Source organism: Bicyclus anynana, chromosome 26 (assembly GCF_947172395.1).
Source record: "Bicyclus anynana chromosome 26, ilBicAnyn1.1, whole genome shotgun sequence".
Classification (NCBI taxonomy): Eukaryota; Metazoa; Arthropoda; class Insecta; order Lepidoptera; family Nymphalidae; genus Bicyclus; species Bicyclus anynana.
Window position 1 is genome coordinate 3,312,223 of NC_069108.1, and position 14,336 is coordinate 3,326,558.

Here is a 14,336-nt window from a genome sequence, read left to right on the forward strand (position 1 = left end):
TAGTGAATTTTCATCCTCCTAACAAGGAGGATGAAAATTCACACCTTTTTCGGTTTCTACACCACATCGTACCGGAACGCTAAATCGCTTGGCGGTACGTCTTTGACGGTAGGGTGGTAACTAGCCACGGCCGAAGCCTCCCACCAGCCAGACCTGGACCAATTAAGAAAACCTCAAACGGCCCAGCCGGGGATCGAACCCAGGACCTCGGTCTTGTAAGTTCACTGCGCATACCACTACGCCATGGAGGCCGTCAAAATAATGATTTGAACAATTCCAATTCATAAATTAAAAATAGTATTTTTATATTAATTGATTATGAAACACGGCTAAAACTCTCGTGATATTAGGTCGGAGTATGCCCGACTAGTTTCGAACCCTTACGGGGCCCTTAGTCATGAGCTGCATCGCGGCACGATCCAAACTGCACGGGCATACTCCGACGTAATATCACGTGAGTTTTAGCCGTGTTTCATAATCTATTAATATGAATAACATTCACGATAGTTTAAATTCTAAAATAGTCTTTTTATTTCAATTTCTTTTTATTTAAATTGAGAAGTTTGGGGATCTTTTAAAAATAAAAATTAAATTCTTATACTTTTTTTTGTTTTTCATTGTTTTTAAATATTTTCATTGAATTTCAAAAAATCTCTCTAAGCAATAAAATTAACATTGTAAATTTTATTCCTTATTTATTTACAATCTATGTTTACAAGGTTAATTTTATTATAACATATAACAACATAACCGTTTCATAAATTAAATTTTGGATATTAAACATTGGTTTATTAAGAGTTGCCGAATTACATAACTAATTCAATAAATTATATATACATGAGAGATCACATCTAAATAATTGAGATCACATCTAGACCACAGGGAGGTCACCTTTATACAACTAGACTTCGGCTAATGAAAGAGAGACTGAAATAGACCAGCAAAGGAGATGGTCCAAAATTGTATGGAGCCCAGGATCAGTCATTGTACCCTGGCGGAAATAATAGAAAATGTTTTTTTTAAACTATTTTTGGTTATACAAATCTACGAATTTAATTCTTTCGAAATAATATTAATTTTCTCCCAAGAAATTCAACACTAATAATGGCGGATTGATGACGTTTTCAATGCAGTAGTCGATTTGACGTTTGCTGTCAATTGTCATGTCATAGTTGCTTTAAGGGCGCCATCTTGGTTTATGTCAAAAACTTGGGTTTTAATTTTATTTATTTCTTTTTATTTAGTTTGATTTATTAACTTATTTAGATTTAAAAAAAATCCTTGTATTTTTTACCTTGGACCATCTCCTTTAAAACAAAATGGAGGGCGTTCTCAAAACAATAGTGCAAATATTTAAATAACTCAAATTTGACAATAGAATTTTTTTTTTCAATACATAGTAATTTTTTACAAATACGTTTTTTTAAATAAAAATTATTTCTTTGAATTTTCCGGGCGATTTCAGTCTCTACTTTCATTAGCCAAACTAACCAAATGGGTAACACATCTAGACCTTTGAAAAGCCACATATACAGGGTGCTCGGCAGTATTTCCTATAACTTCAAGGTGTTGACGAGTCCACTCAGAGGAATCGAACTGCACAACTAATATTTTTTTTAACTAAAAATTTTTTTTTTTTTATGTTTTCATATTAAGTACTTCAAATAATTTCGACTATCCATGTACACACACACACCTTTATCATCCTTACATTTTAAAACACGTAAAACTTGTCTACGTCATAATTATAAGGATGTGTATAAGGGACAGAATTTATGATCTATTTACAAAATAAATATTTTTTACTTTAAAAATATCCATTTTAGAACATAGACATTTATACTTAATTTTCCCCATATAACCCTATTATAGAGTTATGGGAATAACTCCCGAGCACTCTGTATATGCTAATTATAGGTCATTCATATTATTTGAAATTCAGGGTGATGCTTCTTAATGTGACCTTTCAAACTACAATTCTGTACGAAGGCCTGACCGCACACTTTGCACACATAACGTCTATCATTATCATGTATCCGCATATGTTCTATAAGGGTTCTCTTCCTAGCGTAGGACTTCTTGCACACCACACACTCGTGTATCCGTTCACCGTTGTGTTTAATCATATGGACCTTCAACGATGCTTTGGTGAAACATCTATACGAACACATTTCACACTGATAGTCTCTCTCTTCCAAATGGGACCTCTTCATGTGCATTGCCACCCTGGTTTTTCTACTGAAGATTCGGTCACAGACGTTGCATTTATATTCTAGTTTGGCAACACCGTGGACCGTCTCCATATGCTTCTGCCGTTGGAAGTATTCGTTGAAGCGCTCCTCGCACTTCAAACACTTGTGCCTTTTGACCATTTTGTGGACATTGGTTACGTGATATTTCAGTTTTAATGCGGTTGTGAAGATTTTTTTTACAGATTTCACACAGATAACTGCCCTGTATGTGCTGTTGGGAATGCTTTTTCAAACGGCTCTTCGTTGCAAACCCTGTGCCACACTCGTTGCAGACATCATTCCTGAAATGCACATTCATATGTCGGTCCATAGCTCCGAAGGTCTCAAAAATGCATTTACACAATTGACATTCAAAGACTTTTGTGCTCAGTTTAAAGGGAATGACTCTGTCTGGATAATCCTGCATTTCTTTGTTGTGTTTCTTGACTAGATGTGATTTTAGTTCCGCCAAACTGGGGATTTCTTCGTTGCATATTGTACATTTTAGATCTGTGACGTCCACATAGACTATAAAAGCTTCTGCTCCTTGTGTGTTTAGCACAGTTCTGAGTTCATTCTTTGTATGGTTTTGTTGATGTATCTGCAAGATAGAATTACTTTTTAAGAATTTTAACTATGATGATGAAATTATGATGATGATAATATTTGAATATAAACACAGCTAAAACATACGTGTTATTGTCGCAGATATGCTTAAATAGTTTTGAACCCTTACAGGACCGTTAGTCAGTTCTCTTTCTACAATTGCAAACTCTTCGAAAACTAGACAAATTTATGGGAATGACAGATCTTGATAACGTGACCTGTTGATAGCAAATGTCATTCCCATCGTGATGTTTGGAAGTTGTGAAGTTCGGCTTGGTCATATAAGGATGAGATATAAGGGACACAATTTTAAGATCTATTTACAAAAGAAATATTTTTTACTTCGAAAATATTTACTTTAAAACACATGTCCCATGAACATTTTTAGTTAATTTCCTTAGAGTTATGGGAAATACTCCTGAGCACCCTGTATATGACAAAATGGAACAGATAATTCCAACGTACCCTCATTTTGCATATATCCTGGAATGACACAGAGCAATAGAAACAACAGTACCATACTTGAGTTTGAATTACGTCACATTGGAGTTCTCAATGAGTGTACTGTTGTGAATGTACGCCAACTTCTCCAATCTGTTGTTCCTTTTCAATTGGCAAGAAGTGGGAAGTACTTTGGGGTCCTTTGGTTCCACATTGTCTGCAGACAAAACACAAAATCTTCAGTAACTTTTTTATTATTTTTTTTAATTCTTTACAAGTTTTTTTTTTATTGAGAAATAATACAATAAGGAACTTAGGCTAACTTATAATAATAACTATAGAAATCATACCCACGTTTACAAGTTAGCCCTTGACTTCAAACTCACTTGACAATAAGTGGGCTAACATGTTAGGAGAAGTTTGAAAACTTTCGGTTTCTACACGACATCGTTAAATCGCTTGCTGACACGTCATTGTTGGTAGGTAGCTAGCCACGACCGAAACCTACTAGGCTTAGGTTGTCGCTGTACGGCGGATGGTCAAATAATTCTGTTTTTTTGCTATAAAAACACTCTAGTACTAAATCGATTTTCATGAAAATGAAATGGTAAAAAACTGGAAGTGGAAAGAACACTTTCAAATATTTAATACTTTATAAAATTGTTTTATAAATGAGGCAACAAACAAAATGAAAAAACATACACATCAAATTGAGAACCTCTAATTTATATTATTAGAATCATTTTTAAAAACTTTTTAAACAATTTTTATGTGAACTACAATAATTGAATAATAAGTTTATCTTTATGCGGATGAAATCACAGGGTTATACTGAAAAATGCTTACCAGCTTCTTCAATCTCTGACAAGGAGTCGTCATCAAAGTTCCTGTCCTTATCTGTATAGTTTGACTCTGTTGGTTCAATTTTAATGTTCACCTCCAGCACTGATGACGTATGTTCTAAAATATAAATGAAAATAACATTTAAAATGATCTATTTTTTGAAAAATTAATTTATTATCTTCTTAATAAATATATAAAAAATAAAAAGAGCCGTGATGGCCCAGTGGATATGACCTCTGCCTCCGATTTCAAAGGGTGTGGGTACAAATCCGGTCCGGTGCATGCACCTCCAACTTTTCAGTTGTGTGCATTTTAAGAAATTAAATAACACGTGTTAAAACATCGTGAGGAAACCTGCATACCAGAGAATTATCTTAATTCTCTGTGTGTGTGAAGTCTGCCAATCCCCATTGGGCCAACGTGGTGGACTATTGGCCTAACCACTCTCATTCTGAAAGGAGACTCGAGCTCAACAGTGAGCCGAATATGGGTTGATGACAACGAAATAAATATAATCTATATTATTTTAGGCTATATTTCATCCCTGTATTCCCACAGGAATGCAAACTAGAGGGTGAAGAGGGTAAAGGAGTTGAAGATGCTATATAATAATAACAATAACTGTCCGTAGTTATGTTAAGTTTATATGTGTCTATTAATTGATGATATTACTGTTCCACATGACGATAATTTGGTTAAAGCCGAAAAGGGCAAATCGGACCTTGCTCACGAGATTACCACCATGTGGAATGTTTAGTCAACTATTAATGTTCCGATGGTTGTTTCAGTCAATGGTTTTATAGCGAAAAGCTTCAACCAACATCTTAAGAAGTCTTCACTTAATTGTTGGATCAAGAGTCAGATGCAGAAGGCAGTGATTCTTGAGACAGCGCAAATTGTGAAGAGGTTCCTCACTCTAGAGCCCTGACCACCAGTTGCTCGGGCAATCAAATATCCCGCAGTATGAGGGTTTATCTTTCTCAACTACTTGGCTATATTTAAAAAAAAAAGACGTCCTCAGACAACTCTCATTTCAGGTCAGTTAGGAATTTTAAAATTTCTAAATTGGTGATGGCTAGCTACCACCCTACCGGCAAGGGCATAACAAACGATTTAGGACTCCTGTATGCTTCCACAGATTAATCAATAATATACAGATGGAGCATACGGAAGCAAAAAGTAATACATACAATACAAAATTCAAAAAGTAATACATTCTCGAGTAAGTACAAGATAAACTGACACTTCAGCAATTTTGTTTTTAAATATTTTATAAACTGTACACAAAACTAAAGAATAAGATACAAGTATTTTTTATTAGTAATTATTATATTATTTTACATAATTGTTGTTGAGTTAAATTTTGAAACACAAATTTAGAAAAAGTTTGTATATTATGCATGTGTCAAGGAGAAACGTGACATTTGTTTTTTTTAATGGGTTTCACCAGCTTCAGTATGTTGCTTGTAATCACTCTGGTTACTATGTGGTTGTTGCTTAGAAACCATGAGAGGTACGGGTAGCCAGTTCCATGCAAAGATGTCAGAGTAGAAGATCATCTTACCAATTGGCAGCGTAATGTTTGTCTCTTGACATCTCGTCCAAGTAAGTTTGCATCCACCTTACACTAAATTGTCACTTAAGGTGATCCGGTGAGATCACAGACTTGAAAATGAATAAAAAAAACAAAGACATCAGAACTAGATCATCACCTCACCATTGGCAGGTCCTCTTTGATGCTACAGCTGAAGAGATTCCTCTGCGTTTCTATTACCTCTTGAAGCTGTTAGCATCTCGGAGCCGCATCACGCAGCTGGTGCATATCAGGTTGCTTTTATCGGTGCTCAACTAAAACAGAAACAGAGATGAATATCTTAACATTCTCTAAACTCAGTGTGGGTACCATTGTCCATTGTGTTATAGAGAAAAACTTCTCCATTTTTTTTATTGTTGTTAAGCCATACTTCATAAGTCCTTTACTATCCTTATGAATACCAAATAATTTTCTTTCTTAAGAAAACATATGTACTGGAGCTATGAAATATTATTTAAAAGAAGGATGATGAGCTTATTTTTGTTCTTTCACTGAAATGCTATGATTTAAGAGTATTTTTAACTTCCAACATACATAATGGAGCTGTGATACCCAGTGAATATGACCTCTGCCTCGGATCCCATAGGGTGTGGGTTTGAATCCAGTACAGGGTATGCACCTCCAACTTTTCAGTTTTGTGCATTTTAAAAAATTAAATATGTGTCTCAAACAGTGAAGGAAAATCATTGTGAGTAAACCTGCATACCATTTTTTTAATTTTCTTTAATTCTCTGCGTGTGTGAAGTCTGCTAATCCGCATTGGGCCAGCGTGGTGGACTATTGGTCTAACTCACATTCTGAGAGGATAACAAGCTTAGCAGTGAGCCGAATAGGGGTTGATAATGATGTTATATGTATACATATAGTACCAAAATTCTTTTTTACAAATCTTCTAACTTAATGATTGACAAACAAACATGGCGGCCGGGGCCCGCATGATTGTAAATGTAAACACTTTGGCCTTTTTTGAAACTCTTTCCACTTTCCAGTAAACAGCTCGTCTAACAAAAGAAAGGAAACCCTTACGAATGCAATAAAATAATAAAATACTTACGAAAACATTGAAACAGTCCAAAAATAATTTGAAATACATTTCACGGGTACCATTCCACTCGTATTCCTTCATCAAGTCTCGATGGTTGCCTGTAGCCAAACAACACCTGCATTCACCATATTTAGTATCGTCATAGCCTTCATCCATTTTTATTTAGAAATAGACGAGATTTATGTATTTTTCTATAAAAAACTAAACCACACGCAGTACGACTACGAGACGCCATTTATTTTTTTCTATTTTAAAATGTATTTCGATTCACAGATCACTATAGAGTTATAGACTAGAAATTCGATTTTCGATTCGAAATTCGAATTTCGATTTCCGAGTTTTACCATAGACTAAAGAACCAGAACAGATTACAGAACACAAATACAGATTACTTTTTTTTACTACTACTAGTTACCACAGACGACAAATGAACTCTTTAAATGTAAAATAAAATCTTTAAAACAAAAATGTGTAACCGACTTCAAAATCACGAAAATGCTACCTGCTGATCACTTAAAGGCGGTGCCAAGCCAATGACGTATTAATGAAAGCCATTTCTGAAAGAACCACGGGAAAGAACTGTCTTTAAATCTTAAATCTATGTGATTTAATCTATTTCATCGACACTGTCTTGGCACCGCCTTCAAAGTGATCAGAATTATCAGCTTAAGGTGCACATACGATGTTATTTTTCACTTTTTAGTTTATTTTTGCGATTTTGGAAGTCGGTTTTAAAAAGATTTTATTTTTCTGTTTTTAGTGTGTCCTACCGTCCTACCATAGTGAACGACAGCGCCACAGTACGGGGAAATCCGTTAATTTAATTTTAACACAAAATTATTTACTGAATCAATTTTCATGAAAATTGAATGGGGCCAATCTAGAAGTATACTCTTGCAAACAAAAAAATAATTTTCAAAATTGGTCAAGAAATGACAAAGTTATGCGGAACAAACGAAAAAAAATAGAAAAAATATATACGCGTCGAACTGAGAACATCCTCCTTTTTTGAAGTCGGTGAATTAAAATAAGTATTGGCACTGCCACTGGCAATCGGTGGCTCGGTGCCAGTGCGCGTAACAAAGTGCCACATCAAATACATGAGTAAAAAATACTAAAATTATACAAACAACCGATAGGTAATATAGGTAGGATAATTTTTTAAATATAACGTGAGAGGGGCTTGAAAAAAGGGTTGAATACAGTTTTTTTACAACATAATTTGGTCGGGTAGTGCTTCATTTGTGGTCTGTGGTGCTAAGCCGACTAATCGCAAAAAAAAATTACCACAGATTAATAAAAATATACTTTGGTTTTGACACTTTTGATTTATCTCTGTGTTACAGACTAAAATACTTTGAACTCTTAATAGTGATGCGCCATGAAGACTGCAAGCATGAATCGTAAATCTATAACTGCAAGTAATCGGTTAATGTTTATGTTTCTATGTTATCGATATTATAAAGTTGTATCTTTTTAAAATGAAAAAAAATTAGGAAAAAAATGTGTATTTTTATTATGGCTTCGCAGTTTGTGTATTTATAGTCGAATAATGAATTCAGCGATCTCTTTTGAAGTTTCCTGCGATACCATTTTTTATTGAATCAAAAATAGAGATGTGACAAAGTGAACGATCATGATTCACTCAATATGTTCTGAACCAAATTAGTAAATAATTTTAATAAATAACAGTTACATCTGTTATTTATTAAGAAATTTCTCAGTCTAAGGCTTAATAAGTAAAACCTATTTTGAGTCACAGTGATAAAAATAAAATTATTCTAAGACCTTATTTAATTTGACTAATTACTGAGACAAATAAAATTAAATGAATGCTTTTAAATTAATAGATCAGATTTTTCATGTAATGTCTGCGTAAGTAAGTTACATACTTCAGTATTATTGTATTTCAGAATTATTAAAGAACGAATGAAAAATAAATACTATAGGGACTACTATTGCCAAACACGTACACTAATCATACACTTTATTTAAGTACTTGTGGTTTTACAAATGAAGAAACTGGGTTTGTTACATGAATTACGTAAATTGCGCACTCCACACGAGTGCGTCCGTTCGCTATTTAACGATGTGGACGACTAACTAATGCATAGAGTAGTATAATACATTGGGAACTAATGCCTATGCGCGGCGCGCGGGCGCCGCGGTTAATAGTGTTGGGAAACGTTTATAGTGTTGCGCTATAATACACAATAGCAAAGATTATTACTATCTCTATAAAATTTACTTTTTATATACTATCTCTACTAATAAAATATTGTTGCATAAATAGGGTCATAGACTCATTTTCTCATTTTTTTGTATTACATGAAATTAGGATTAACTTAATTTTTTTTTTTAAATCCTATTTAAAATTGTTAAAACCCAATATTGTCATTTAATATGACATAAGTTTAAACTAGATATTTTAAAATGGAAGATAAAATATAAAGAAATATTGAAGGAGTTCCGATACCAACACATTAGTCCCTGCTCAGTATTGAACCGTATGCACTCTCGTTGATCTTCGGAGTTCCGATATTAGAGTCATAAATTAAATTAAATTTATTGTTATTTTTTTCTGTCTCTACTTTTTCTTCATCTTTATTTTCATCATCAGACGATTCTAAACTTAGTGTTTGCGTTGGCTTAGGCTCTAGATATTTGTTTTAAATTGTAGTTTTTTGACCATCACAGAGTCGAACAATTAAATAGTCATTGTTTATTCAATGCAAACAAACAAACAATCAAACAATCAAATCTTTCTCCTATATAATATTAGTATCTATATTAAGTCGGGTTTGTTACAATACTTACAACACAGGAACGGCTGGACCGATTTGGCTGACAATTTGTGGAGAGGTACCTTAGAACCAGGAGGACATACTTAAGTACTTACTTAGGGTAGGGGTAGCCTTGTAGTAGCTTGGCTTAAATTTTCAAATCGGAAGTAGTGGTACCCTTAGAGATCAGGGCAAATAGGTAAAAAATTGGTCACATAATTTACACAATTTTTATTTCAACCGTCTGTCACTAAGCGTTATGATAGAAATTTCTGTTCAAAATTCCTCTTTGAGAGTGAATGATCTGAGTCACTATTTTTTACCTATACAGAACAGGACATCACTATGACAATAAATATGGTATCATTATTTTACAAAGTGACATTAGCATCTGTCAGAAAATTCGCACGATTATAGATTATACTATAATGGTCTAAGTAGGCAAGTCATGTCCGTCATGTCATGCTTCAGTAAGGCGAAGGCAACCTTTACTTCCATAGCAAAACTTTAGATGGACTCCATACAGAAAATCGTAAAAAACACTATTGGTAACCTCATAGATTTAAGAGGCGGGTATAGAGTACAACCTCCACTTCACTTGAGCACCTTTACAGAAATAATGCATTCTACTTTTTGAAATAAATTATTAAAAACAAAAAAGGGCACGCAAAAAACAAAAAAGGGCACGCAAAATGAAACTGTTCACTATTCCAACATGTAGGTTGGTGCAAACCCGCGAGTCACCTCTTGTTCGCGCGTTGGCATTGCTAAGCGGGGTATTGGAGTGGGACCCGGATTTATATTTGTTTTTCTCCTCGCCTGCTGAATTTCACAGAACTTTCAGCAGATACGTTCAAGTAATTCAGGAATTATAGATAGTTTATATAAACACATTAGGTTAAGCCTGTAATGTTTATATATATATATGTGTATAAAATAAATAAATAAAATGCAGCAAACCAAATAAATTAAACGAGAGCCATATGTGATTCCAACGATTTTCCCGCCAAACTCAAAAAGCCAGTTATTTAAATACATTGTGAGGTGTTTATTATTTACAAGTTAGCCCTTGACTACAATCTCATCTGATGGTAAGTGATGATGCAATCTAAGATGGAAACGGGCTAACTTGTTAGGAGAAGGATGAAATCCACACCGCTTTCGGTTTCTATACGACGTCGTACCGGAACGCTAAATCGCTTGGCGGTACGTCTTTATCGGTAGGGTAGTAACTAGCCACGGCCAAAGCCTCCAATCAGCCAGACCTGGACCAATTAATACAAGGTTTTAATACATTTCATAACCCCATCGCCACCGGGGCGCTCTTCTTTGACGTAGCTAAAGCGTTTGACCGCGTCTGGCACGAAGGCTTGATATTCAAACTAAACCGTTTCGGCGTACCAAACAAAATGGTACGCTTGCTACACAGCTTTCTGTCCAACCGCACCTTCAGGTACCGTATAGACGGCACTCTCTCTTCACCCAGACAGATTCGCGCAGGAGTCCCTCAGGGCTCCGTGCTCTCCCCGCTTTTATACTCGCTCTTCACAAGCGACATTCCCACCGACCACCCGGGCGTACACGTCGCCCAGTTTGCGGACGACACCGCACTGTACGCGACGGCAGTAAACCGGGTCCACATTAGAGCCCGCCTCCAGAAGGCGGTAAACATTATAGGTAAATGGTTCCGCCTTTGGCGTATAGAAGTCAACCCAGAGAAAAGCGCAGCCGTGCTTTTCACCGGCAAAGCGGTCTCCCGTCTCAAGTCCGGACTCAAAGAAGTCTCCCTTTACGGAGCACCCATCCCCTGGCAACGTACTGCCAAGTACCTAGGCGTTACCTTCGATAACCGCATGAGCTTCTCCATGCACGTTAACAAAGCGAGAAAAAAGGCCGCATACGTAATGCACCGCCTTTACGCTATGATAAATAAGAAAAGTAAATTGTCCCTCCGCTCAAAGCTAACGCTTTATAAAACTACGATCCGTCCGATCTTAACCTACGCTAGTGTAGTCTTTGCCCACCGTCCAAAAGCGACCCTTAGGCCGCTTCAAACCCTACAGAATCGATTTCTGCGTCAAATCACGGGCGCGCCGTGGTTTTTACGCAATAATGACCTCCATAGAGATCTAGAATTACCGACAATAGCTAAGTACATGAAACAGCTCTCTCAAAACTATTTTGACAGAGCTGCCATCCATCCCAACCAACTAGTGGTTGAGGCCTGCAATTACACTCCCAACCTAAACGCTAACTGCAAGCAGAGGCGTCCCAAGAACGTCCTTTACGATCCAGACGATGACATAACAACCGACAATGCTTCCCAGGTAACACAATCACAAGCTACACAGCGTCTTCGCCGGCGAAGACGAGGTCCCCGATATCTAACGTCACCCGGACGTGGGTTTTCTAACTCACGATCTTGGGGGCGTCCGGACTGATTCACTCAGGTCACGGTTACCTCCTCCAGAATGGCCTTCTAAGCCGAGGTCCGAGTCTCATAGGAGACGCCCTTAGAGAGCCGTTCCGTCCTCTATCTTTCTTTCAGCCTTCGGGTCACATCAGGCGATGCTTCTGCGCTCGCCCAACCCCCCCGGTGACGCCGTAGTGGTTCCGCAGGGAGCTATCGGCACCTACTCAGACAGAAAAAAAAAAAAAAAAGGACCAATTAAGAAAACCTCAACCGGTCCAGCCGGGGATCGAACCCAGGACCTTCGTCTTCTAAGTCCACTGCGCCTACCACTGCGCCATTAGGCCGTCAAAAAGTATCTATACGAATATCTACAAAATTATTATTTATGTTATTTAATTTTCAAAACGACTAATTTCTATCGCTTCACGTATCTTACGAGGTACTAGAAACTTTTCCCTTGACAATAAAGAAGTCCAGGGAAAAGTTTCTACTACTAACTAAGTTGTAACGGAACCTTCACTCCCCACCACTCAACCCCTCTCCGCGCGCGCAATGCGTGCAGCAGCGCGTCGCGCAGTCGCTTCGCAGTTTGGATCGTGCCGCGATGCAAGAACCAGCTCATGACTAAGGGCCCCGTATGGGTTCGGAACTAGTCGGGCATACTCCGACGTAATATCACGTGAGTTTTAGCCGTGTTTCATAATCAATTAATATTTTTAATGTATTTAATATAAATAATATTAAACTTTTATTATTTATGTATAAAGTATAATATAGAAAGAAAGAAAGAAAGAAAAAAGCTTTATTAGTGAATTATGCCACACAACACAATTTGTTCTTGAACAATATCCTGCGATGTGTGGCACAACCCAGTAAACGGATCCAACTCAGCATAATGCTGCATACTCTTTAAATAAAAAGAGCATGCAGCGCTGGTTTTCAGTTGGAACCGTTGACCAGATGCCGCCACAAACACAGCACACAACAACCTTATTAACTAAAATAAACAATAATAATAACTTAAACTTAAAATAGTACATTACAATTAACTAAAATAAAAAGGGAAAAACAATAAAATACCATACTAAAAAATAACAACGTAAGAAGAAAAAATATTAAAAATAAAATTATATCATATATACAAAGGTATTTACAAATTTATGCAATTCTTATACCTACAACCTATAAGAAAGAAAACTCCGCCACATGATGTTGGAAATTAATCTGCTTTTCAAGTAGAAATCTCTTTAGCAGTTTTTTAAATGCGAATTTAGACTTAAGATTTTTTAATGGAGGGGGAATGTTATTCCAACATTTAGTGGCGGAGTAGGTAAATGAACCTCTAAAGGCGGCAGTACGGTGAGGTGGTATCCGTAATTGATTACGGCAGCTTCGACGCTCCGTTCCTCCACCATCACCCGCCCAAGTGAATTTATTTAGAAGGTATAGCGGTTTACCCTGTTTAAAAACACCGAAAAGTAGGCCTGCCAAATGATACTTTCGTCTAGATCTCATTTTTAGTAACCCAAAATTATTTAAAAATGGAGTGACGTGTGCTTTTGAGGGAACATCAAAACAAAAACGAGTACAAGCATTTTGCACACGCTGTATTAGACGTTTAGTCCTGCATAGAAGTCGCGGGCCATAAACAATATCTCCATAATTCAGCTTAGAAAGGACTAAGGCTTCTACTAAACGGATACGCAGCTCTTGGGAGAGGTAGTCACGTATTTTGTAAATGATTTTTAGTCGGTAGAAACAATTACGAACTACCTCTGCAACATGGTCTTCAAACCTAAGATCTGAGTCCATCAATAGACCAAGATTACGCGCCTTGAAAACTCGATCCAATGTATTGCCTTTAATATGTATGTTAACAGTAGCCAAGTTGACTTTGTGCAAGAGTTTATTTGTACCGAATAACATAAACTTGGACTTCGATGGATTAAGGACAAGAGAGTTGCGGTCAGACCAATTTGCAATTCGATCAAGGTCTTCGTTAATACTATTCACAGCTTGGTTTATGTCCTCCGGCTTACATGAGTAATATATTTGCAAGTCATCCGCATATATATGGTACTTGCAGTTTCTAATTTCATGTATAATATCTGCACAATAGATTATAAAAAGTAGCGGACCTAAAACTGAACCCTGTGGAACGCCTCTGGTGACAGAAGTTGACGCTGAACGACGCTTGCTACCATCTTCGTATCCTAATTCTACAAACTGCGTACGATTACTCAGGTAGCTGTCAAACCACTTGACAGCATTAACATCAAACCCATAGTAGGATAACTTAGATAATAGAAGTGCGATATTTATACTGTCAAATGCTCTGGAGAAATCGAGGAGCACCATAACAGTGCACATACCTGAGTCC

General features: G+C 36.5%; 1 pseudogene; it reads right to left on the reverse strand.

The window, feature by feature from the left end:
- Window positions 1–1,852: 1,852 nt before the first annotated feature.
- LOC112051138 (zinc finger protein 569-like) lies at window positions 1,853–6,791 on the reverse strand (annotated as a pseudogene).
- Between the last annotated feature and the right edge of the window lie 7,545 nt (window positions 6,792–14,336).